This window comes from Camelus dromedarius, chromosome 16 (assembly GCF_036321535.1).
Source record: "Camelus dromedarius isolate mCamDro1 chromosome 16, mCamDro1.pat, whole genome shotgun sequence".
Classification (NCBI taxonomy): Eukaryota; Metazoa; Chordata; class Mammalia; order Artiodactyla; family Camelidae; genus Camelus; species Camelus dromedarius.
In genome coordinates, this window is record NC_087451.1 from 14,048,751 (window position 1) to 14,071,132 (window position 22,382).

Here is a 22,382-nt window from a genome sequence, read left to right on the forward strand (position 1 = left end):
GCATTGCTCAGTGGTAGAGCGTGCACCTAGCATGCATGATCCTTGGTTCAATTCCCAGTACCTCCACTGCAAAAAATAATAATAATAAGCATTATGCAGTAATATTAAAATTCAAAATAAAACAGTGCCCAAACATTGACCATGCACTTGAGGGAGCATGTGATGGGTCACCTCTAGGTCTGGGGCTTAGCCATGGTGAAGAAGGGATGAGCACGGGGGCCCGGGGAGGAGAGCCCCTGAGAATCTGAGTCAGCAGTAAGGCTCTCTCTGCTCCCTGGCTCCATGGATGCTCCCTCTCCAGCCTGATGAGTGAGGGGCTGTCAGACGGGGGCGGGGGTGGGTGGGAGGCTGCAGAAGAGACATCTGAGATGGGACGGGACATTTGGGCAGTTGGGGCCGATTTGTCGCCATTTTCACGGGCAGACTTGGGAATTAAGTGGCATGAAATTGAGCACAGACCAGGTCCCCCCCAGAGACAGGGCAGCCCTCACCCAGGAGGGGAGAATGCTGAGGGGGCGGGAGGGGGAGGGGTAGCCGGCCGCCACGCTTGGCTGCTTCTGGGTGCAGATGGAGGGAGAATGGAAGGGGGCTGGGCCAGCTCCTCCTCCCCGGCCCCTCCCCACCCTCCTCTCCTCTCAGACAAGCAGAGGGTAAGCCAGACCCCAACATCGGGCCAAGCCTGGGCTGGCTCCCTTGTGCCCAAGGACCTCTGGGAGTCAAGGTTGGATGTAGCGGCCTGGCAGGACCCCACTCAGGGGTCCCCTCAGATCTTCTTGCTTATCTCAGCATCTCCCTGCTGTCATTTTTGCTCAGTGCCCAGGAATGGGGGCTGAACGGGAGGCAGAGAATCTGCCCCCTCCTTTGGGTAGGGAAGAGATGAATGGGACAAGGCATCAGTTGGAGAGCTAAACAGGGACCTGGGTTGCAATTTGGGATCCAACAGTGTGGCCTTGAGTAAGCTACTTACCCTTTTCTGAGCCTCCATCTCCTTATCTGTAAAACAGTAATAACACCCAGCAGATACAGGAAGTTGACTGTGTGCCTGGCATTGTTCTCAGCGTCTTGGATATCCTATGGCAATTCATTTGATCCCCCAAATAAATACCTTATCAAGTCGTACTGTTTTCAGTTATGCTTCCATTGTACAGGTGAGCAAACAGATAGGTGGGTGATGAATATGGGAGGGGGTCAAGGGGAAGATTAAAAGAGACAGTGAACGTTTAGCGTTTAACACGAGGTCTGTATGTAACCCCTAGCTGCTGGCATCCCTGTTCCATTTGCCCTTCTGTGGAGAACGGGAAGTTCACGTGCGCAGCATCAGAACCGGAAGGAATAGTCCAGATCACTTCATTTGCGCTCTCATGGGCTGAACAGATGGAAAAGGAGGCCCAGGGGAGAGAAGGACTTGCACAAGGTCACACATCAAGTTGGGACCAGGCCAGGACTGAGGGTGTTAGTAAGTGAACCAAGCCCTTGCTCTCCAGGGTCCTGAGGACACCCCGGGCCTTTGAGGAGGGCGGCCAACTTTCTTTCCCATGAGGAGAAGCATCAGCCTGGAATTCAGTCCCCATGGGCACTATGAGCTCCGAGTCCTGCGTCCCCAAGCAGACGGAGACCTAGCCCCCGCCCCGGAGTGGGTGAAGGGGGTCGACGACCTCAGTCTGCCAACCTGGCCACGTCCTCCTGGGCAGAGCTGTGCCCTACAATTAGGAAGGCTGTGTTTGCCTCAGCGCTAGGCCCAAGGAGTCCACAAAAGCCATGAGGAACCCCGCAGGTGGCCGGGGAGGACAGGCCCCATGGTGCTTAATAGGACCTAATCTCTGCCAGTGTTGTCGGAAATGAAAATGAAAACAGCCGCGATTTTGTGGTTTAAAAATTAGCATGTGTGCCTCCATCATAAGTCCCTGGCCTACATTACCATACAGATTTATCCCGGGCCCAGCACGCGGCCAAAATATGTAATTACACGCAGGCTCGGCATGGAAAAGTAGCTCCTCTTCACTGTCTACATAATGTGGATTTTTTTTTTTTAAATGAGAGCTGGATCTGAAATTTCGTGAGGACCTACTTCATGAGAGATGCTGCCTGTGATGGATTTGGGAAGAGGGAGGGTCTCCGCCCCATTAGAAGTATGTGAGGGGGCTAGTGGGTGTGTCAGTTTAAGAGCCACCTCCCTGGGTCAGGGGAAAGGAGGACAGGGAACAGAAAGCCTTGTTATGAAGCACTGTGCTCTCTGTGCTCTGGGTCCCATTCAGGGCTCCCTATACATTCTCTCCCTTCATCTGCTCCAGAAGCCTGAAAAGTGGGTGACCTTCTCCTCACTGGAAAGATGAGGAAACTGAGGCTAGTAATTGGTGAAGCCCATGTTTCAAACTCATGACTCCAGAGTCAATGCTAATGAAGTGGCCCCCAACTTCATTAGGCTCTCTTCGTCTGACCAGTGACCATAGACCTTCGGTTAAGTCACTGGGGAAGGAAGAATGGGGTGATGGATGCAGGAAGGTGGGTCAGTGTTCAACTATGAAGACTGAAGGAGAATCAGGGTCTTTACAGTGGGGACCCATGGTAGAAAGAGAAAGAAAAACGGAGATCACAACTGTTAGCACAAAAACTGACACACAGTAGACATAATAAATGAATGATTGATGGAATGAAGGGACCACAGCCCTAAAATAAAACTCAGTGTCTTTATTCAGTGTTGGGTGGTGGACGATGTCCTGATACTGAGAGAGAAGGACAAACCAGCATCCCCAATGTGGGATCAGTGTCCCAATCCAGAGTTGGATGGGAAAGGGAGTCAGCATTCCAGTGGAGGGATCCATACCCCGATGAAGAGTTAGTTGAGGTAATCAGTGTCCCACGTGGGGATCGATGTCCCAATACAGAGATGGTTGGGAAGAATCAATGTTCCACCACAGGGATGGGTAAGGGGGTCAATACCCCAGTGTAGCAATCAATGCCCCGATTCAGAGTTGGTGAAGGGGAATCAATGCCCCAATATCAGGATCAATGACAGTGTTACACAGAGATGAGTGTGACGGTCAGCATCCCAATATGAGATCTGTGATGGCCTGAATCCTACTCTAGGGATGGATGGAGGTTCATGTCCCAAAGTAGACACCAGCTTGCCAACATGGAGGATAACAGGGTAACTCTACATGCCCTCTTGGCTTCCCTAGGGACCTTTTCCTTCTCCTATTTGTTCGAAAAGGGCAGTTCCCAGACTCCCTGGCCCTTTCGTCCCTCTGGCTAAGTCTTCCACCGCAGAAAAATTGGGGATGGGGTGAGTGTTCTACCTGCAACGTGGCCCAGCCTGGTTATCCACAGCACGTCCCCTTGGAAGGCTCCTATTCCCTAGCCTGTGTCCAGAGCCAGCTTGCTGGTGAGTCCAGGGAACCCTGCCAGCCTGGGAGAGGCTGTTTACTTCCCGGGGATTACTTCCTGCAGGGAGACCAGGCCTTGGGTTCTCCCAGGCTCAGCACAAACCTGCAGTAGGTAAGATAAAGACACAACCAGTTGGTTTTTGCCTCATCGGATTGGTACACATCTAAAAACCAGTCATCTGTGTAATTTGACATTACATCTGTCGTTTGAATAATTGCTTCCCCCCATTTAACAGATGAGAAAAGCGAGGCCCAGAAGAGGCCACAGAGAAGTGGCAGAGATAGAGTTAGAAGCCTGATTTCCTGCCCGTCAGCTCAGCCCTTTTCCAGCTGCCTTAGGTTGACATGACAGAGTACCCCACCCCCTGCCAACACCGCCACCCCCTGACATAGGTGGGTTCCAGGAGCTTATCACACAGTTTAGGAAAGAGAATTGAAAGCATCTCTCCCCCAAACGTTCACTTTCCTGCATCTTCCCCATCGCTCCCCACCAATTCCTGGAAGTTGGGGGACAGGGTGAAGGGCCCTGTTGCTTTCCAGGGCTGGAGACAGAGTTGGAGGGTGAGATGGGTAAGCCGCCCAGCCTCCACCACCACGGGGGCTTAAGGGGAGGGCGTGAGTTTTCTCTTGCTCAGACAAAGCCCGGGCCGTGGCATCTGTCGGCTGACTCCTGTGTCTCGCAGCTGTTCGACAGTCAGACTCAAGGCAGGTGCCAGTTTGGGGAGGGAGGGGACATGGCTGCGTGTACTCCCCCCCGACTTCCTCCTCTCACACCCCCCAGCACAGGCAACGCCTCCTGTTGCCCATCCCACCCCAACAAGCCCACCCTGTGCCCCCTAAGACCCAGAGCTTTGGGGACAGGACCTCCGTCCCACATGGCCTCAATTCCCTTCCCCCATGCACTTGCCCCCCGACCTCAGCCTGCTGCCAGCGCCCTTGGGCACCTTTGCCCAGCTAAGGAAGAGCCAGGAGGTGGAGGTGTCTGGCAGGAGATGGGGATCTTGTGCCTGATGGGATGTCTCTCACTTAAGCTTCTCTGACTGGGGCCGGGGGGCTTCCTGGAGACCTCCTAAGAGACTGGTGGTTCCAGATCTTCTGACTGGGGAGGTGGGAGGCAGGATACACAAGCTCACAGAGACAGGCAGCCACTGATGGGAAGGGAGAGAGCGGGAGCCCGCTGTATCATCAGGCTAGGTGAAAACAGCAGAGTGTGTGTACCTGTCTGTGCATTAGTGTTGCACACGCGAGAGCACAGCCAAACACAGGCATATTCATCCACATTTTTCCATGCACACACATGCAAGCATGCACACAGACAAGTTGGAAAAGCTTTTCAAATGCCCAGTCAGAACTCTGCGTTCTCCAACTCTTCAAACATTTGTACTCACTTATGTACTTATTTATTTAAATCTCACTACCACCCTACTCCCCATCTGAAAAGAAGGAATTTCAGACGGCTGAGACTCCTCCGTTTGGGCGACTAATTGTAAAATCTATTTTACTGTCCACATATTTTATTTTTAATTCTACGGGAAGAGGTGAATATGGTCGGGGCAGCAGTGGAGGGGGGTGCGGTGGAGGGACCGAGGGTTGCTCTGTTCGGAAGATGATGCAAGAGGAAAAGAATATTTCCCTGAAAGCTTTGAGGAGGGGAAAAAATGTATAAATTTTACCCAGAGATGCTTCTGCGCCCCTCCCTGGCGTGGTCCTCTTGACCTCTTCCTCCCCACTCCCCATCTCCCAGCCCCCTCCCTCTTCTCAGGCCTCTCCTTCTCCCCTTCCTCCCTCCCTGCTCCCTCCCTCGCAGCCCCCCGCCCCTCCCCAGGGCCCCCTCCTCAGATGCAATCCCCCTGCTGTAATTTCTGGGGGAATTGCTTCATCTCGGGTGCAGATATATTTGTGTCAAGGTGCAGCTGCACAGATAGCCTTCCTCTATGCATAGTAAGAGGGTTTCAGAGAGAGAGGTTGTGCCCAGAGCAAGGCCTTATCAGAGCAAGCTGCCTGCCATTTATCTGATTCCCCATCAAATAGGAAAACGGGCCTCAGGCTGCTGCTTCCACTTTCCTTGGGAAAGCCATGGGGGGAATAATAATTTACTCCAATCTTTTTGTTTCCAGCACTCACCTTCAGCCTGACACAGCCCAGGGTCTCTCTGCCACCCCTGTCCACCCAGCAATGCCAGCCTGGGGGTACAGAATTGGTCCCCAGGCCCCCAGGGTCCATCCCTGGACACCCCCAGAAATGCCCTTGCTGGTTGAGCAGACCTTCACAATGGATTGGCATGAGCTGGAGAAGATACCCCTTGGCACAAGGGAGCCTAGACACGGGAAGGGAGGCAGGGACACAGCGGGGAGCAGGGGAGGCTTGGCCTGGCTGCGGGGGTCCTGGCTCCCTTCCCAGCCCCCACACATATGCAGATCCCCCATGAACACTCACCGAGTGTGTCTGTGTGTGCATGCACACACACGCACACGCACACGCACACGCATTCGTCAGACTTGACCCTGTGAGCAGCCTTGGATGAGGACCTATCGGTACCTTTAACTGTGTTTGTCTGTCCATCTGTCTGTCTATCTGTGTCTGGGGCAGAGATGAATGGAGCCCTGGGGGCGGTCTCTGTTCTCTGACCTCCCATCTCAGTTGTCAATCCCAGCAGCCAAGAACCAGCCCAAGACAGGATGACAGGGCCTGAAAGGGGGTGAGCAGTGGGTGAGGGAGGGGTCTCAGCCGGGCCTGGCGGCGGTCATCGGGCCTCACCCTCCCCGGCGGAGCTGCTCCAGGGAGCAGCAGGCAGCCCATCTGGTACAGGAGCCGCTGAGAGGTGGGCGGTGGGGAGGGGGCGGCTCCCCACAGGCCAGCCATAAATCACAGTTATGTGGCCAGGGGCAGGGCCTGGGCAAGGGCTAGGGGGCAGCCCCAGCAGCACACACAGGATGGGGCGGGGAGGCCAGGGTCAGGTGTGGCTGTAAATCGTCACCTCAGTACTTCCAAGCCAAGGCTAATCAGGGCGCAGTGACAGAACGCACCCGGCCCCACCCAGCCCGTGGGCACACTCATGTCTGTGCAAGCATATACACACTCACAGATACAAAAGCACACCTGAGCACAGTCTGCACACAGAGCTGTGCACACAAGGGTGTCACTCCCGCACCTGGATACACAAAGATGTGGGTGCACACCCAACTTCCTGCTGCACACTGCACACTCGTGCACACACACAGAGGCAGCTCTGCAGCTGTGTTCATTCACACCCAGGGACACGAAGATTACCTGATACACCTTAGCGTCTGCACAAACACACACACAGGTGGGCATACAAAGTAGTGGGCGGACTGTGACATCCAGAGCCAGCACGGCTTGGAGGGCAACCCCCGCAGCAAAGACAGGGAGCAGAAAGAGGCAGACTTGCATAGTGGGCCCCAGGGCCCGGGTTCGCCTCCCAGCTGGCCCCCGCTGGGCCCCCAGCCCACTCAGCAGCCTTTCTTCAGAAGTCCGTCTCTCACCTGTCAGGAGCTCACACTGTGGCTTGCCCTCCCCCCGCACCCACACTGGAGTCAGTCTCATCCGTTGATTCCTTCCCCAGCATGGATTAAGCACCTACTTCGCACCCAGGCTCTGTGCTAGGCTCTGGCGGCAGGACCCACCCCCGCCCTCAAACCTAACACCCAGCAGAGGAGAGAGGGACAGGAACACAGTTACAGCTCACTGCGAGAGGGGCTGGCCCAGGGCCGCAGGGGCACGGAGGAGGGGCACCGCATCCAGTGTGGAAGGGGACAAGGAAGGCTCTCTGGGAAAAGCCATGATCCAGCTGAGGCCTGATGCCCAGCGGGAGCCGGCCGGGTGGCCAAGTGGAGCAGGAGAGAGGACGTGCCGACCTCCCTTCCCCCCAACCCCAGAATGTCGGTGGCGGTGGGTAAACGCCGCAGGGGCCACAACGGGCCCTTAGCCACTTGCTGCACCCCACGAGGCACCCACCTTGGGGGACCTGATGCCCGCTGCCCCTCCCCACCTGGACCCCACTGGGGACACCTAGCGCTGTTTCCCAGGGTTTCCCTAGGGATTCTTGCGTCTGTGCAGGGACAGAACTGATAGCTGGACCATGTCTTCCCAAAGGGCACCACAGTCAACTTCTATGCCGGGTGAGAATGAAGGGCTCGTGAGGCGGGCAGAGGGCTGTGCCCACTCAGCCTGAGGACAGGGGCACTGACCCCCCTCCCCTCGGCACTGCTCCCTCAGGCCTCCTGGTTCCACTCAGGTTCATTCCCCACTGGAGAGCCTTTAAACACCTGCTCGGCATAGCTCTCTCAGTTCCATGGAACCCTTCCCAGGACCAGGTGGAGAAGGGGCTTGAAAGCAGGACTCTGGAACCCCCCAGGCTCAATGCAACCATTTATCTGCTTGCCCTATTGGACTTCCAAACGGGACCTCATTGGAACAAAGGACTCCATGTGTGAAAACCATTAATCCATAGGACAAAGTCCAAAGTCAGCTTGGCAGTCAGAACCCTCCCTACCCTCTCCCTCCTGTAACGCAGTCTTTCTCCTGTAAGGCAGCCTCCACAGCCCTGAGCACCGCCCCCCTGCTCTCATCCCTCCATCCCTTCCACGCACACCAGACCCACTCTCCCCCCAACCCCACCTCACCCTCCCCTCCAGCCAAACTCTAAGTCATCATTTTGATTTTTATTTTAAACATTCCTTAAGTGTCTGCAACACATGACCTTGTTTCATTTCCTTTATAAAATTCTGGGAGGTATAGCTTTATTTCACTAGTGAGGTAACTGAGGCTCAGAGAGCTTAAAAGTTCACTGTCATCTTGAGAAAGCTAAGGAAGAGGTCATTCTAGGACCAGTCTGAGTCTCCAGGCACAGGATCTGGGCCCCTGTCTTCTCTCCCACCCCAGAACAATAGTGGAACAGGGATCTTTCCCTGCTCATTCTCACCTCCAGGGGAGAGCAGAAAGATTGGGTTTCTGGGGGTCAGTGGCCAGAGGAGAGGAAGAGGAAGAGGAAGAAGAGGAGCCAGGCTTCCTCGGAAGCAGAGAGTCCCGGCTGAGGGGAGCCCAGGGTGGATGTTGTGGGAGGGGGTGCTTGTAGGTCACATGTTCATAAATGGAGGTGGCTCCTGACCACTGTTTACATCTTCCGGTGCAAGTGTCTTGTCTCCTTCCTTGATGGGACGGCTCACAGAGGTCAGGCGCCGGTGTCTTAGGGAGACAGAACAGGAGGGAAGAGAGCAGAAGCTCCTGGCTCTTGGTCATGCTTCCAAACTTCATGGAGCCTCAGTTTCCCCATCTCCAAAATGGGGATAATAATAGTATCTGTCCAGGACTGTTGAGAGAATTAAACGTGATGTGCCAGGAGCCTGAACCCTCTGCATATGCCAGCAGCTTCCTCCCGACTTGAAAGCCCAGGGGTGAGCTACATGCTTGCTGATTGATGGAACCGGCTGGAGCTGGCATATCATGTCCTGGGGTTGCAGAGACTGCAAAGGGCCTCTGTCCTGGGCTTCCCTTGCAGGTGACATGGGGGAAGGGAGTAGCTAATTTTCCCTCCTTCCTTCCCCCCGGGTGTCCTCTCTTGCCCCAGGGAAGGACCAGCTCCCTCAGAGTTTAAGTATGTAAAAGAAGGTCAAGAACATTGAAGCAGCCCTTTTCCAGTAGAGCTCGGCTGGTTCAAGTCTCCCTGGGTGGGGCTGTTCCTTGGCCCGCCCACCCCCAGCCATCCAGAGGCCTCTGATCCCCCTCACGGATCACCAGGAGTGGGCCCAAGGCACTCCATCACCAACACAGACAACAGCCTGATACAAATTGGCAGGCAAAGGAGGGAGCAGTCGATATGGATTAAAAGGAAGGGCCTCCCCTGGCCTGGGGCTTCCATTGATCAGCTTCTTGAAGCAAAGACGCCAGCTTGGCCGGCAGCCACTGGGCAGCCAGGTCAGGGCCCAGCCTCCGTCCACTGCATCACCGGGCCACAGAGCTCAGCATCACTGAGGGCCCCCAAATGGTTTGGCTAGAGTTGGGGCAGCCAGGCCAGGAGGGGTGAGGTGAGGGCACTCAGCCTCAGGCCCAGCAAGCATCACACCTCCAAGCCGAGGGAGTTTTCTTGCTTTGAGAAAATGGTCAGCAGCTTGTCACAGTCCACTGACTCCAAACAGCCCTCTGGAAATGTTGTTGAATTTAAATCCAAACACAGAGATACCCACATACATGCCTGTCACTCCTCCCGCCCCTTCCTTAGACATAAACATAGTTATCTCATGGCTACACACACACCCCATGTGGTTGAGTTCAGCCCCAAAGCGTTTATGGAGTACCTATGGGAGCCAGGCACTACAATTCCAAACAGCTTTGTGCCTTAAAGGAAAATACATTCTAAGAGGAGAGACAACATGGGGAGGAGGTCATTATAAGGCAGGGAAACAGGTACAATGACAGGAGTACAAGCTGCAGACAGAGGAAAGAGTGATTAACTCTAGGGTCATGGAATGCTATCTTGGCAGGGTTTTTAAGGATGAATAGGAGTTTGCCAAGTGGACAGAGTGGCAAAGGGATCGTTCTCATGGCCTGCCTCGTGCCAACATCTCTGGCCCTGCAGTGCACGCCTCTCCCTTTTGCTGACTATGCACTTTCCATTATGAATTTCTTTCATTCCCTATGCTGTGCCAGTTGCCTGAAATGTCCTTCCTCCCCTTCCCTGGGCTATTCTCCATTCAACTTTCAAGGCTTGCCTTAAAGAACTATCCCTTTCTCATTAGAGGGCTGCAGCTTACTTCCAGATGTTGCCTTGGCATCCTATGTCTCTCTTTCCTAGCTCTCAACACACTTGGATTCACTTGTTTGCTCTCTGAGGATTAAGTGGAACCCACTGCATCTGGGATGCAGGAGCTCAATGGATGGATTGGGTGGGTGGATGGATGGTTTGGTCAATGAGCTACAACTAAATGAGAATTTAGAACTGCAGAGATGTGTAGAGGACAGGAGGGTGGGATGATGGTGGGAGAATTGCGGCAGAGGAAGGCAAAGAAGCTGGCGGGGGTGGGAGTGTGGCAGGCCCCACGCCTAGGACTCACTGGCATAAGGAGTGAATTCTAGAGCATTAGTAGTACAAGACCCCTTTGAGATTTTGTAGCCCTACACCTTCATTTTACCAACAACGAATCTGATGTCCAGAGGAGCAGGGCTTGCTCCGAATCACCAGGAAGGTGACTCGGTGGCTCTGCTGGGGTTATGCCCCTGGGCTTGACCTCCTGGTCCAGGGCACATTCAGCCCCTAAACCCCTGGAGGGATCAGGAGGTGGTGAGATCACCCTCGTTGCTAAAGGACGCGTACTGAGTACACACGCGTGCACTCATGCACAGCACCTGTACCCCCGGAGCAGGTGACTGAAACCCAACGTGATGTAGCTTAATCCAAAAGGGCAGATCGTTGGCCTGTGCAACTGGGAAGGGCAGGTGGGGCTGCCTTTGGGTGCAGCTAGATTCAGGCACTTAAGCAGCATCGCCAAATGTCTCACCTCTGCTTCTGTCTGTGTGCTGGCCACGTTCTCGCCTCCACCTCCTGGCTCCCTCCACGTTGGGTCAGGGGACGTGGGGAGGAATGGGGCATGGCCTGTCGAGCTGGTAAGGGGTAGCGGGGACTTGCCTCTCTGAAAGTTTGTCTGTAAAATCCCAGATAAATATTCTGATGGTTCCAGCTCACATCCAATCCCTGTGATCAGAAGGATGGGGCGCTATGAGGGAGCAGGTCTGGATCTCACATCTGGAGGCCAGGGAAGGGCATGGTCAGGGTCTGAGAGCTCATCAAGTGACATGGAAAGGAGAGGGCAGGACTCTAAAGGAAAAAGGTGCTATTACCAGCAGAACAGGGAAGGGATGCTGACCGGTCAAAATTGGCAGATGGCCACAGCAGTGCCATCACAGGACTGGATAAGTAGGGCATAGTAAAAAGAATAATAGTAACAACAATAATGATAGCTTTTAGAGGATGCCGTGCAAGTACTCGGCGTGCAGTGTCTGTTTCAGCTCATTTAAACCAGGTTTGAGTCCCAGCTCTGTCATTTACCAGCCCCTGGGCCTGTCGCTGAACCCCCATGAACCTGGGGCGCCGTCAGGAAAATGGGAAGAATACAGCCCACCTACCAGGAGCCACTGGGGGTTCTCTGCAAACCCTAAATGTCCTGTACAACGTCAGGCAGTAGAGGTTCACGGATTCCAGGTGGAGACAAGGAACAAGGAGATGCTTCCAGTGACCCAGAGGTGTTCAGGCCAAAGAAGCAGCAGGCTGGCTTCCAGGCAGACTCGGCAGGAAGGCCAGGCCCGCCCAGGGCACAGGAAGCCCTGTTCTGAGAGCCCCTGGCCTGGCCAGTCTGCCCCCCGGGTGAAGGGGGTGAAAAGAGGAGTTAATGGATTACAGGGCTGGGCAGGAAGAAGAGAGGATTTTTCATTTTAAAATGTTCTGAAATAATTCATATTTGCTTTGCAGGACGGCGTTGTGCACTGTCAGCTCTGTAATAACTTCTAGGCCTTTATTTATTGTTTTGCCTTAATGATTTCGTGTTGCTCCGGTGTGGAGAATTCGCAGTGTCTTGTAACACATAATGGCAGAGAAGGCCCAGGCCGTGGCAGGCCCCAGTGAGGGATGGGGGGGGGGGGTCACACTGCCCCACAGACCCAGCCCGTCCCCCTGCAGATGGCAGAGCCTAGAGCAGGAGGCAGTGGCCATGAAGCTCTGTGTAAGGTGCTTTATCGTCAGGGGCCAGTTCTCACAGCACTCTATGGAGCTGGTACTGTTATCCCATTTTACAGAAGTGAAAACTGAGCCTTGGAGGGATTACAAAGACTTGCCACCTGACTTTGCATGACCAAGCTGGGATTTAAACACAGGGCTGTTATATTCCAGCCTCTGTATACTAGGGGTCTTCAACTTTGGTATGTATAGGATCACCTGGGGAGAATCTTTAAAATGTGGGTTCCTAAGAACCAACTCTAGAGACTGGCTTTTGTGGGTCTAGGATGGTTCTGAGGCTCTGTATTGAACAGGGTACCCAGATGAATCACAGACATATTTGGGGACTCAACTGGTGGCTGAGGCCACCCTAGTCACACAATTGGACCCTGGACCTCAAAAGTTGTGATCCCATCATTGGCCATGTTTCCAAAGCCCACCTCTCTTATAAATATCTCACCAGCTACCCTGTCCCCCATCATTCTCCATCCTGTATCCCTGAGAGCATCCCTCCAGACCTCTGGCCCCTTCAGTGAAGCCAGGAGAGGAAGGGGAGGGGAGGGGGGAGAGGCTTGCTTGGTTGCCATGGTGATCCTCCACCTCCTGGTCTGTGGGGGGAGGCAGTTTCATTGTGAACCTCCAGCCAAGGCCTGGAGGGAAGCAAGCTGTCCTGGGCAGGGAGGAGGCAGAGGGGTGGGAAGAGGACTCTAGTCACTGGGGAGAGGGGTGAGAGGAAAGATGGGTGGGGGACAGGGTGGGGGTCCCTGGGCCCAGGGCAGCAGGAGCAGAGAGCCAGCCCCTCCAGATGCTGGGGCCTCCCGCCTTCAGCCAGGGGGTGGGAAGGGTGTGTGTAGGAGCTGAGGCTGACAGGGCCTGATGCTTCCTGAGCCCAGAGCTGGCAGGAGACCCCGGGCAGGTGGTGGCAGAGATGCAGGGATGGACGAGACAGCCAGAGGCTGGCACAGGGCAGAGACAGAGCCCCAGGGCTGGGAAAGACCAGGGTTCCAAAAGCAAAGAGGAGCTGTGGAAAAATAAAACAGAGCAGCAGAACCCTTCCCAGACCCCGAACTGCGGGCCACTCCCACCCCTAGCCGGGCCGGGGCTGGCACTGCCTGGGATCCCAGCCTGCTGGGCTGGGATGGGCTGGGCTGGGCTGGGCTGGCTGGCAAGCCGGATGGCACAGGCTACGGCAGAGGCAGATGGAGCGAGGAGGGGGCCTGACCCCCAGCCCACCAGGGAATGGCTGGGATTGTCTGTTCTTTGGAGCCCTCCCCCTGCCCACCCCCCACCCCTCAAACCTCCCGCCTCTGGGATCACGGCTGGGGAAACGGAAAAAAGAAGCAACATCCCCGAGCCAGCGTCTCCGCCTCCTCCTGCTCACTTTGGCTTTCTTTCCCTGCCAATGGCACGCACTGCCTGCTCCCAGCCTGGCTCTGGCAAAGACCAGGACGCTGTGGAGCGTGCTGGGGAGGAGGGGCGGGGAGGCCACATCCTAGAGGGGAGTAAAAGGAAGCCGAGGGAAGCAAGCTCTTACTCTGCACCAGCCCCCATTAAGTGCTTTACGTCAATCAGCTCATTTAATCCTCATCATCATCCTAGGCGGTAGGTGCTGTTATTCCGATCCCAAGTTTACAGATGAGAAACTGAGGCAGTGAGAGCTTGAATGACCTGCCCAAGGTCACGAGCTAGGAATCGGCCAAGGGTGGGTTCAAACCCAGGAGAGGTTCATAGTTCATGCTCCGAGCTCCCACAGGCTACTGCCTTTCACCCCACCCCCACATGTTTAGTCTTTGCATTTCTTTTTTCCTTTTTTGCCCCATCTTTTCTCAGTGTTTCTCTAGCCAGCCTTTATTCCTTCAGGTAGTGTGTTCCGTTCTACCCGGGGTCCCAGGTCAGCATCGTCACATGGATGACTGGATGCAAACGCATACACGTGTGGACATGGGGACACTCACACGGATACTCACATGCGTGACCCTTGGAGGGGCCCACGTGCACGTGAACACATGCACACACTTCATGCACACTATTAGTACGACATCCATGTGTCTGCACATACACGCGCAGACCCATTCACCCATGAATGCCCCGTGCGTACCACACCCTGAGTAGGTCTTCAGTGTTCTCACCAACAGTGTTAACTGTGGCTAAATAATCCCAAACAATGGTCGAGCCAAAAAAAATCTGTTTGGCTTTGCAATAAAGTGCTGCTTGGCATATGGGGTTTTTGGCAATACGTTTACTTTTCTAGGTTTAGCTTGGGCTGGTGTGGCCTCCTGCGTGTCTGCAGCTTGGCAGCCCCAGGTTCTTCGTAATCAGCCCCTGAGAACCTGCCAGATGCCAGGCCCTCAGCAAGGCACCTACCAGACGTTCCCTCTGGTCCTCCCAGTGGCACAGAGGCAGGTCTTGCCATTTCGTAGGTGAGGACCCTGAGACTCAGCCAGTTACCATTTGCACCGTCACACAGGGAGACAGAGGATTCGAACCCCGGGTCGGCCTGAGGGTCTGCAAAGCTTGAGTGCCTGCAGGTGGGTCAGTGAGCCAGACATGTGACTTCCCAGGCGTGCCTCATCTGTCTGGAATGCGGCTGCCTCACCGTCTGGTCACGTCTGGGCCCCTCTTTCTGCGGCCAGGCTGGTGGGCGTGGATGGGTTGCAGTGGGTTCAGGCTGAGCCACTCTCCAGAAAGCCCCACACAGGCCGTGTGCAAGTAGTTTGCAAAAGGCTTTCCCAGGGGACAATGAAGACGATAATGACAGCCCAGACAGACTTACCACCCACCACCTAGACTTAAGTATACCCGTTCCTTCAGCATCTTTTAAATACCTGCTATGTGCCTGGCATTTTATTAGGCTCCGAGGACAATACAAACAGGAATCAAACCTGAACTCTGCCTTCCTTAGCATAGCTTAGAACAGTTTTCAGGTATGGAAATAGCTTTAAAATAAGTTCTAAAGAAACCTAAACGCTGTAGTAAGAGGGATGCAGAAAAAAGGGGAGCGATCACTTCCGGCTTGGGACATCAAGGCAGCCCTCCTCAAGAAAGAGGTGTGTGACCGGCCTTGCAGAGTGGGGGTGACTTGTGGTGGAAAGGGAGGAGAAGGGGTTCTTGGTTTCCCAAGGAGCACAGTCCAAAGTGCAGGGGGGAGACTGGCAGGTGGGCATGGAAGGACCAACTAGTTCCATTTTTCTGTAGCAAAGACTGTGGAGGGAGTGGTGGCAGGGGGGTTGGGGTCAGATGACAGACAATGCCAAACCCCAGGACAAAGAGCTTCGACTTTATGAACAACGAGGAGCCATTGAAGACTGTTGAGCACAAGAAGGCCTCGGGAAATGTGTTGCATTTAGGAAGATTAATTTGCAGCTGTGAGCAAAGTAAACTGGGAATGTATACGCATGCCCACATACATGTACACACGTGTACATCCTCAGAATTGTGCAGATATATGTGTACACAAAAGCATAGGGTTAATTCCCGAGCCCTGTTCTTTTCAAATTTTGAATTGTATTTGTTTATTTGAATAGGTGATACAGTCACATGACCTAAAGTTCAAAGGGAACCCCCGGGGGAGGGAAATAGCTCAATGGTAGAGTGCGTGCTTGGCACGCACAAGGTCCTGGGTTCGATCTCCAGTACCTCTGTCAAAAAAAAAAAAAAAAATCTAAGAGAATATGCTGAAAAGTAATGCCACCCTCCAACCCATGCTCCAGTCCCCCAGCTCCTCCACCTAGAAGCAAGCACACTGGCCATTTGGGGAGCCTCCTTCCAGAAATGTTGTGTGCATGGACAGGCAAACAACGTTTCTGACATTTTTATGACATATTTTTCTGCACTTTGCATTTCTTATTTAATAATATACTTTGGAGATCCTTACACATCGGTACATGGAGAGCTGCCGTGATCTTCTGAGCTGAAGGACCCTGTTCCATTACATTTGGCCCTTACATCATTTCTTGTCTTTGGCTTTTACCAGAAGTTTTGCAATGCATAACCTGAACGTATGTCATTTTACATATTCATCCATCCACTCGTTCATTCATTCATTCGTCAACAGACATTTATTGAGCATCTACTATGGCTGATGCCAAAGATACAGGGCTGAACAAAATGGGCGAAAGTCTCTGCCCTGGCCGATCATAACTTCTGATGTGCACGTGTGAGTAGATCTGCAGGATACATTCCTACAAGTGGAGTCACCAAATTAAAGTGGCTGTGCATTTTTAAATTGGGGGAAATAAAGCCACATTTCCACCCAGAGAGGTGGTACTGGTTTACCCTTGCTAAGTAGGAGAGTGTCTGTTTCCTTGCCCTTTAGCAACAAAATGTTTAAGTGTTTTTGCTCTTTCCAATGTGACAGGTGAAAATAATGGTAGTTTTAACCTGCATTGCTCTTATGATGAACAGGGTTCAACATCTTTTCATTTATGTAAGAACAATTTTTGCGTCCTTTTCTGTCAGCTATCTGCTACCCTTTGCTCATATTTCTATTAGATGGTGGAGCATTTTCATATTGATTTGTGGATTCTCTTTATCTATTAAGGAAATTAGCCCTTTGCCTGTGGTATGAGTTACAAATAATGTTTCCATAGCTTGTCATTTTTTCTAGCACTTGATTTATAGTGGGCTTTTAAAAATGCAGACTTCTTAAGTGTAAAATAGAATTTAAGAAGAATTTTGACCATTCCCAGCTTTTACCTCCTAGGGTGAGATGCTTGCTAGGGTTGATAGAGATATAGGTCACAATAACATGATCTTGGGTTCCAACCTGGGTTCTTAATAGAAGCACAGGTTCTAAGCAAAGGAAGGTGATGTCCTACCCTGTTCTGATGCCCCATCTCAAGAGGTCTTTGGACAAAGGGGAGCAAGCTCAGAGGAAAGTAACCAAAGGGATAATCAAGTCACATAAGGGATGGTGACTGAACTGTGTTCTTGAGCCCGGAGCAGATCATTGTCTATGAATATCATCTTGGGCAGTGGGACTGGCCACGTGATGCAAAATCAGGGCCTGTGATGGGAGCTCTGATGTGTTAAGTGTTAGATAATAGGGTTCTTTTTAAGGCAGAGCTGTCTGAAGGTAGAATGACCTACTTTGTGAGGAAGTGAGCTCCTCGTCATTAGAGAGGTACAAACCAGAACTGAATAACCTCCTGGAGATGCCAGGGGTTAGATTAGATGGACTTTCAAAACTTCTTCTAGTCCTGAGAGCTCATAATTCTACAAGACCACAAGGAAGCTTAACATTCCTCACTTTACAGATTAAAAAAAAGAGGGGGTGAGAAACTAACATGCAATGAGCACCTACTTTGTCCCAAGTACTTGACACATATGACCTGATTTAAAAGGATACGGACCAGAGAGGTTGAGTGATTCACTTAAGGCTGCACAGCAATCTAGTGGCAGAGCCAGAACTGGAAATCAGGTCCCTTAACTCCACATCTAGAGCTTTCTCCACTGAACTGTCTCTTCTTGTTCAATAATTACATGTTTATTGCACATCTATTCCATACCTACTCTGAATGGACACTAATATGGCCAATGAGAGCCTATTATATGCAAGCTACTGTCAGAATCGCAGGGTCTTTGCTCTGCAGAGGGTCACTGCCTAGTGAGCAAGTAGTACAGGCACCATCTCTGCATTGCCTGGCTGCATGTGAATGGTGCCCCCTGAAGTTGTGCAACATGGTAGCCCCGGGAGGACCTATGGTGAAACATGAGGCCATTTGGTAGTGCTGCAATAAAGATGTGTATACAAGATGCTATGGGGACATAGGAAACATGATTAATTCTACTTGGGAAAGGAATCCCAGGAAGCTGCCCAGAGGAGGTGACATCTGAGCCCGGTCTTGAAGGATCTGTAAAAGAAGAAAGAGCCAAAGAGAGTAAGTTTTAAATTCATTCCACAGACATTTATTGAGCAGCTCCAGGTTGCCAGGAAGAGATGAAGAGTTCCCAGAGTAGCAGTGGGGACAGCCACATCGCCAAGAAATTGCCATAGAGTGTAAGTGCAACAGTGGAGACCAGTGCATGGTGCAAAAAGCAAAGATAACTTCTGGAATAAACTGGGGGCAGGGCAGGGGCCTATGAAGGCTCCTGGAGAAGTGAGGCCTGAGATTTTTTTTTAAAGAGAAATAGAAATTTTGCAGGCTGATGATTAGGGACTTGAGAGAGATGGAAAAGCATCCCCAGCAAAGGGAATGGCATGTGCAAAGTTTCTGAGTCTCGAAAGATTATCCTGTCTTCAGATACCCAAAGCAGAGTGTGAAATGCTGGGGTGGCGGGCAGCCGGGCAGGAGGTGGAATTGACATACAGGCTTTTAGGCAGGACCTACCCGGTTTCCAGATGAATGGGGAGATGGCGCTGGTGTGCACGAGGACTTAGCCGGCTTAGCCAGCTTCCTTCAAAGCCGTGCCCCAGACTGAGAGCTGGAAGAGAGAAATGTGAGCCATAAATCCCCAGCTCCTCCTGCTGTGCCCAGCGCCACAGAGCCGGGAGTCTCCATGGCCCTCCAGTCCCACCGCTGTGACCCCCGCTAATCCAGCCTCCTGGCCCATCTGACACACACTTCCACTTAACATTTTGTTAGCGACTCTATAAACGAGCTCTCCCTGACCTTCAATCCCTGGCTAATTGCTGGTTTCATGTACAAGACTAGCTTAATTTTACGTGATAATTACCTGAGAGTGGCAATACATATGGCATCGCATGTTCGAAATGTCAGGCCTGGAAAACTACCAAGCGGCCGTAGTCAGGGACACAGGGAGGAGGCAGCTGGGGGGCGGGGGCCTTGCGGAGGCCACAGGGGGAGCTGCACTGGGGCAGACAGATCTCTGGAGAACCGGAGCCCTGGCCTGCAGTAGGACCCAGGACCCTCTGCTGGCCCAGCGCACCCAGGGGTTCAGGTCAGGGGAGCAGCACACACATTTCACAGTCGCACACGCACATGTGCACACACACACATCACAGAGAAATACGGACCAGGTCAGAGGCACAGCTCCACACGCTCCCCGTCACCCACCCAGCAAATGCTCACAGAGCACCTACTATGTGCCAGGCAGTGTGCGGGCACTTGCACTGGTTTCAAATCCCCACTCCACTCCGGGGGGTTGGAAACACGCGGAGGGCACGTTTGAGTTGTCACAATTCTCTGGTGGGATGCTGCTGGTCCTGAATAAGCCAGGCCCAGGAATTCTAACTGGCAGGCAAGTCCCAGCACAGTCCCATTCGATAAAGAATTGCCCACCCCAAACCCCGCTGAGAGTCCCCACAGCTGTGAGGAGGCCAAAGGGCCCCGACCCTCTTGGAGTTTACAGTCAGGGAAGGACCACGATGGCGAGGAATTACAACGCGTGAGACGCAAGTAACGAAGGAGGACTCAGGACATTTAGTCGGTGGAATCACGAAGTCCAGGGTTCAGAAAAGAGCTCCCTTAAAAAGTGCCGTTTGTCACCCCAGCATCTCCAGTTCACACCTAGAGCAGTGCTTGGCACAAAGACCGACAAATACTAACTGGTGCCTGTGTGTCTGTACCACGTGCCACACACCCAGGTGCGCATTCGCTCTGCAGAGGGGTGGCCTGGGTTCACTTTTTTCTCATCATTCCAGAATACAGGGCAAGGCAGGCAGGGGCCAGGGCCCTGGGGTGGTGGGACAGGCAAGTGCAGGTCAAGGAGAAAGGGTGCCCCTGGCCAGCTGGGAGGGCCCTTCCACACGTGTGCACACCTACTCACATTCACACAGGCCACAGGATAAGGTCAGAAGCACAATCACCAGATGAAGGCGAAATCTAAAAACCCTTTTAGCCTCCTCACACGTAGAATTGTGGACTCCTGAGCTGTGTTGGAGTAAATTACTTGCTTAATGAGATTTCAATTAACAAAAACAAATTAAAATCACTTTGGTAATTAAGCTGCTGTGAACCTTGCCAGCAGCTCTCCCTCAGACCTCAGATATCCTTGGGGAGGGAGCTGGGAATGGGGTCCACTCAGCAATGCTGCAGAGGCCTTGGCAGAGTCAGGAGCTCCCCGCACTGGGAGCCATGGCTTCCTGGAGCTGCTCTACAGGCACCAAAAACGTGGGTGGGAGTGAGGGGGTAGCGCACAGCAGCTAAACTTAAATTCAAGTGGTAGCCCTGCCACTTGGCTGTGTGAGCTGGAGCACCTTAGTTGACCTCTCTGAGCCTCCATTTCCTCTGTGAAATGCAGATAATAGTAGTGCCTACATCACTGGGTCGTGGGAGGATTAAGTGAATGAATGCACGAAAAACATTTAGAAGAGGGCCTGTCCCACGGTAATGGCTTTTAATCCACTTTCCCCTGTTTGGAGTCTAGCCCCACAAAGGGTGATCTTTCCAGCTTTGCAGTTCACATTGTCCTGACCCCCAAACCCCTCCAGGGCAGCCCTATTTCTGAGTTAGCTAAGTAAGGATCTACCACCGAGGTCCCCTTGGAGGTGAGGTCTCTGCCAGGTTCTCTTTTGACTTTTTTGGGGGGAGGGAGGAAGGTAATGAGGTTTGTTTGTTTATTCAAGTGGAGGTACTGGGGATTGAACCCAGGACCTCATGCATGCTAAGCACGTGCTCTGCCACTGAGCTATACCCCAACCCCTACCAGATTCTGTCCCTCTCCAGGCCTTATCTCTTTCCATCAGAGCCAGAAGCTGAGATCTGGGAGCTATAAAGCTTTTTCTTCTCAGGTTGCTGGGGTAATACTCCTTTCCTTGGGTTACAGAATCACCCACATCCTTCCACATGAGAGGCCAGAAAATTCAGGTATCACTGGCCCCATTCCACAGATGTGAAAGTTGGCTTCATGACTTAGCCAGCGGTTGAAAGAGAACAATTCTCAGTGCTGGCAAGAGTACACACATTTAGTCTTATGAATTCTGAATAATCAAATTTTAGTTTCAGTTTTTGAGTTCTTGTTTGCTGCCTTCATTCAGAGGGACTAAAACAGAAACTGAAATTTTTAAATGTATTATTCAAAATTCATACAACTAGAATAAATGTATAATAAATCTAAATAAAATTTTAAATGATTTCTTTGATTTTTAAAGTTTGCAGCACTTAGACTTTAGAAGTTATTAGAGCAAAAACTACACTAGGCCTTTTGGGACAAATATTTATACTATATATGTGTTTTATATATATAAAACATACTGTATTTATGTAATATGTAGATATATAAATATAAATGCAAACACGAACCCCCTAAATGTTTTCTCTGTGGTGGTTGAAACTGCAGATGGTTTTGTGTGTTCATTTATTCATTCAGCAACTTTTTTTTCACCCTACATACTATTTAACTCAACAGCAACTTTTCTAGTGCCCACGAGATGCCACAATCAGCAAGCCAGCCTCGAACACTGCTTTCAGGCAACTTAGAGATTGTTAGTGAAGATGGACATCAGACATGAAACAATGAGGCGAATACTGCAGAAAAGGAAAGGCAGGCCTTAGCAGCCTATTACAGAAAGCGCATTCCTGGGGTGCGGGGTCTGCAATAAATTTATTCCTTTTGTATTGGACTAAAATAAAACATATATATGTAAATACATTTAAATGAATCCCAAGAGCCCCATAGCTAGTTAGTAACAGAGCTAAAAGCAGACCTAAAAGCCTTCTAGTTCCCAGGCAAATGGTTTTGGTTTCTATCTGATACCAATACCCTGGATAGTTTGAACAACATCCCAATCTGGAGTGAAATACATCCCAAAGATGGGCAAAGGAGATGTCTGACAGAGGTGGTCCCTCCACCTATGCACCTGTCAGACCAAGGAGGTATCCCATCCACACATCCATGTCAGATGGAGGACGTCTGGGGTGGGGGCGGGGGCGGTTGTGTGTGTGTCTGTCTGCAAATGTGCCAAACAGGACTCTGGCCAGTGGGGGTCTCAACTTCCATCATCTGCATGAAAAGAGTCCAAACCCTGCTTTGGTCTCAGCAGTCCCACCCTCCCTGCCAGGCTGACCTCTAGTGTCTTTCAACCCACCCTGGAACCCAGGCCAAGGGGAGAACGTTCCAACACCCAGAACATCCCCTGCCTGTTCCTCCCAGAAGTGCTAACCTTGCAGCCCCTCCCCTGCAGCCCCCTCTTCCCTGGGGAGGGAGCGGGCAGGGTGCCATCCTCCAAGCACCCAGCTCAGGTGAGGGCTGCAGCGGCCGTCGTGGCCCCCACCTGGAGAGGCAGCCACAAGGGTCTCCTCCTCTCACCGCCCAGACTTCATGTCTCATTATCTTGTGCTGACTTCAGACAACCAAGAGAGGAGGACACAGAG

General features: G+C 52.3%; 2 long non-coding RNA genes across 2 annotated transcripts in view; one reads left to right on the forward strand and one right to left on the reverse strand.

The window, feature by feature from the left end:
* The window catches only part of LOC135323193 (uncharacterized), a 118,588-nt gene that overhangs the window by 93,219 nt on the left and 2,987 nt on the right, over positions 1 to 22,382 (forward strand). The gene's annotated exons all lie outside the window — the stretch shown is intronic.
* On the reverse strand, positions 16,144 to 18,850 carry LOC135323194 (uncharacterized). The gene is made up of 2 exons (XR_010384447.1): positions 18,438 to 18,850; positions 16,144 to 17,960 (listed from the first exon to the last, which is right to left on the reverse strand). It is a non-coding gene; the product is annotated as an uncharacterized LOC135323194 (long non-coding RNA).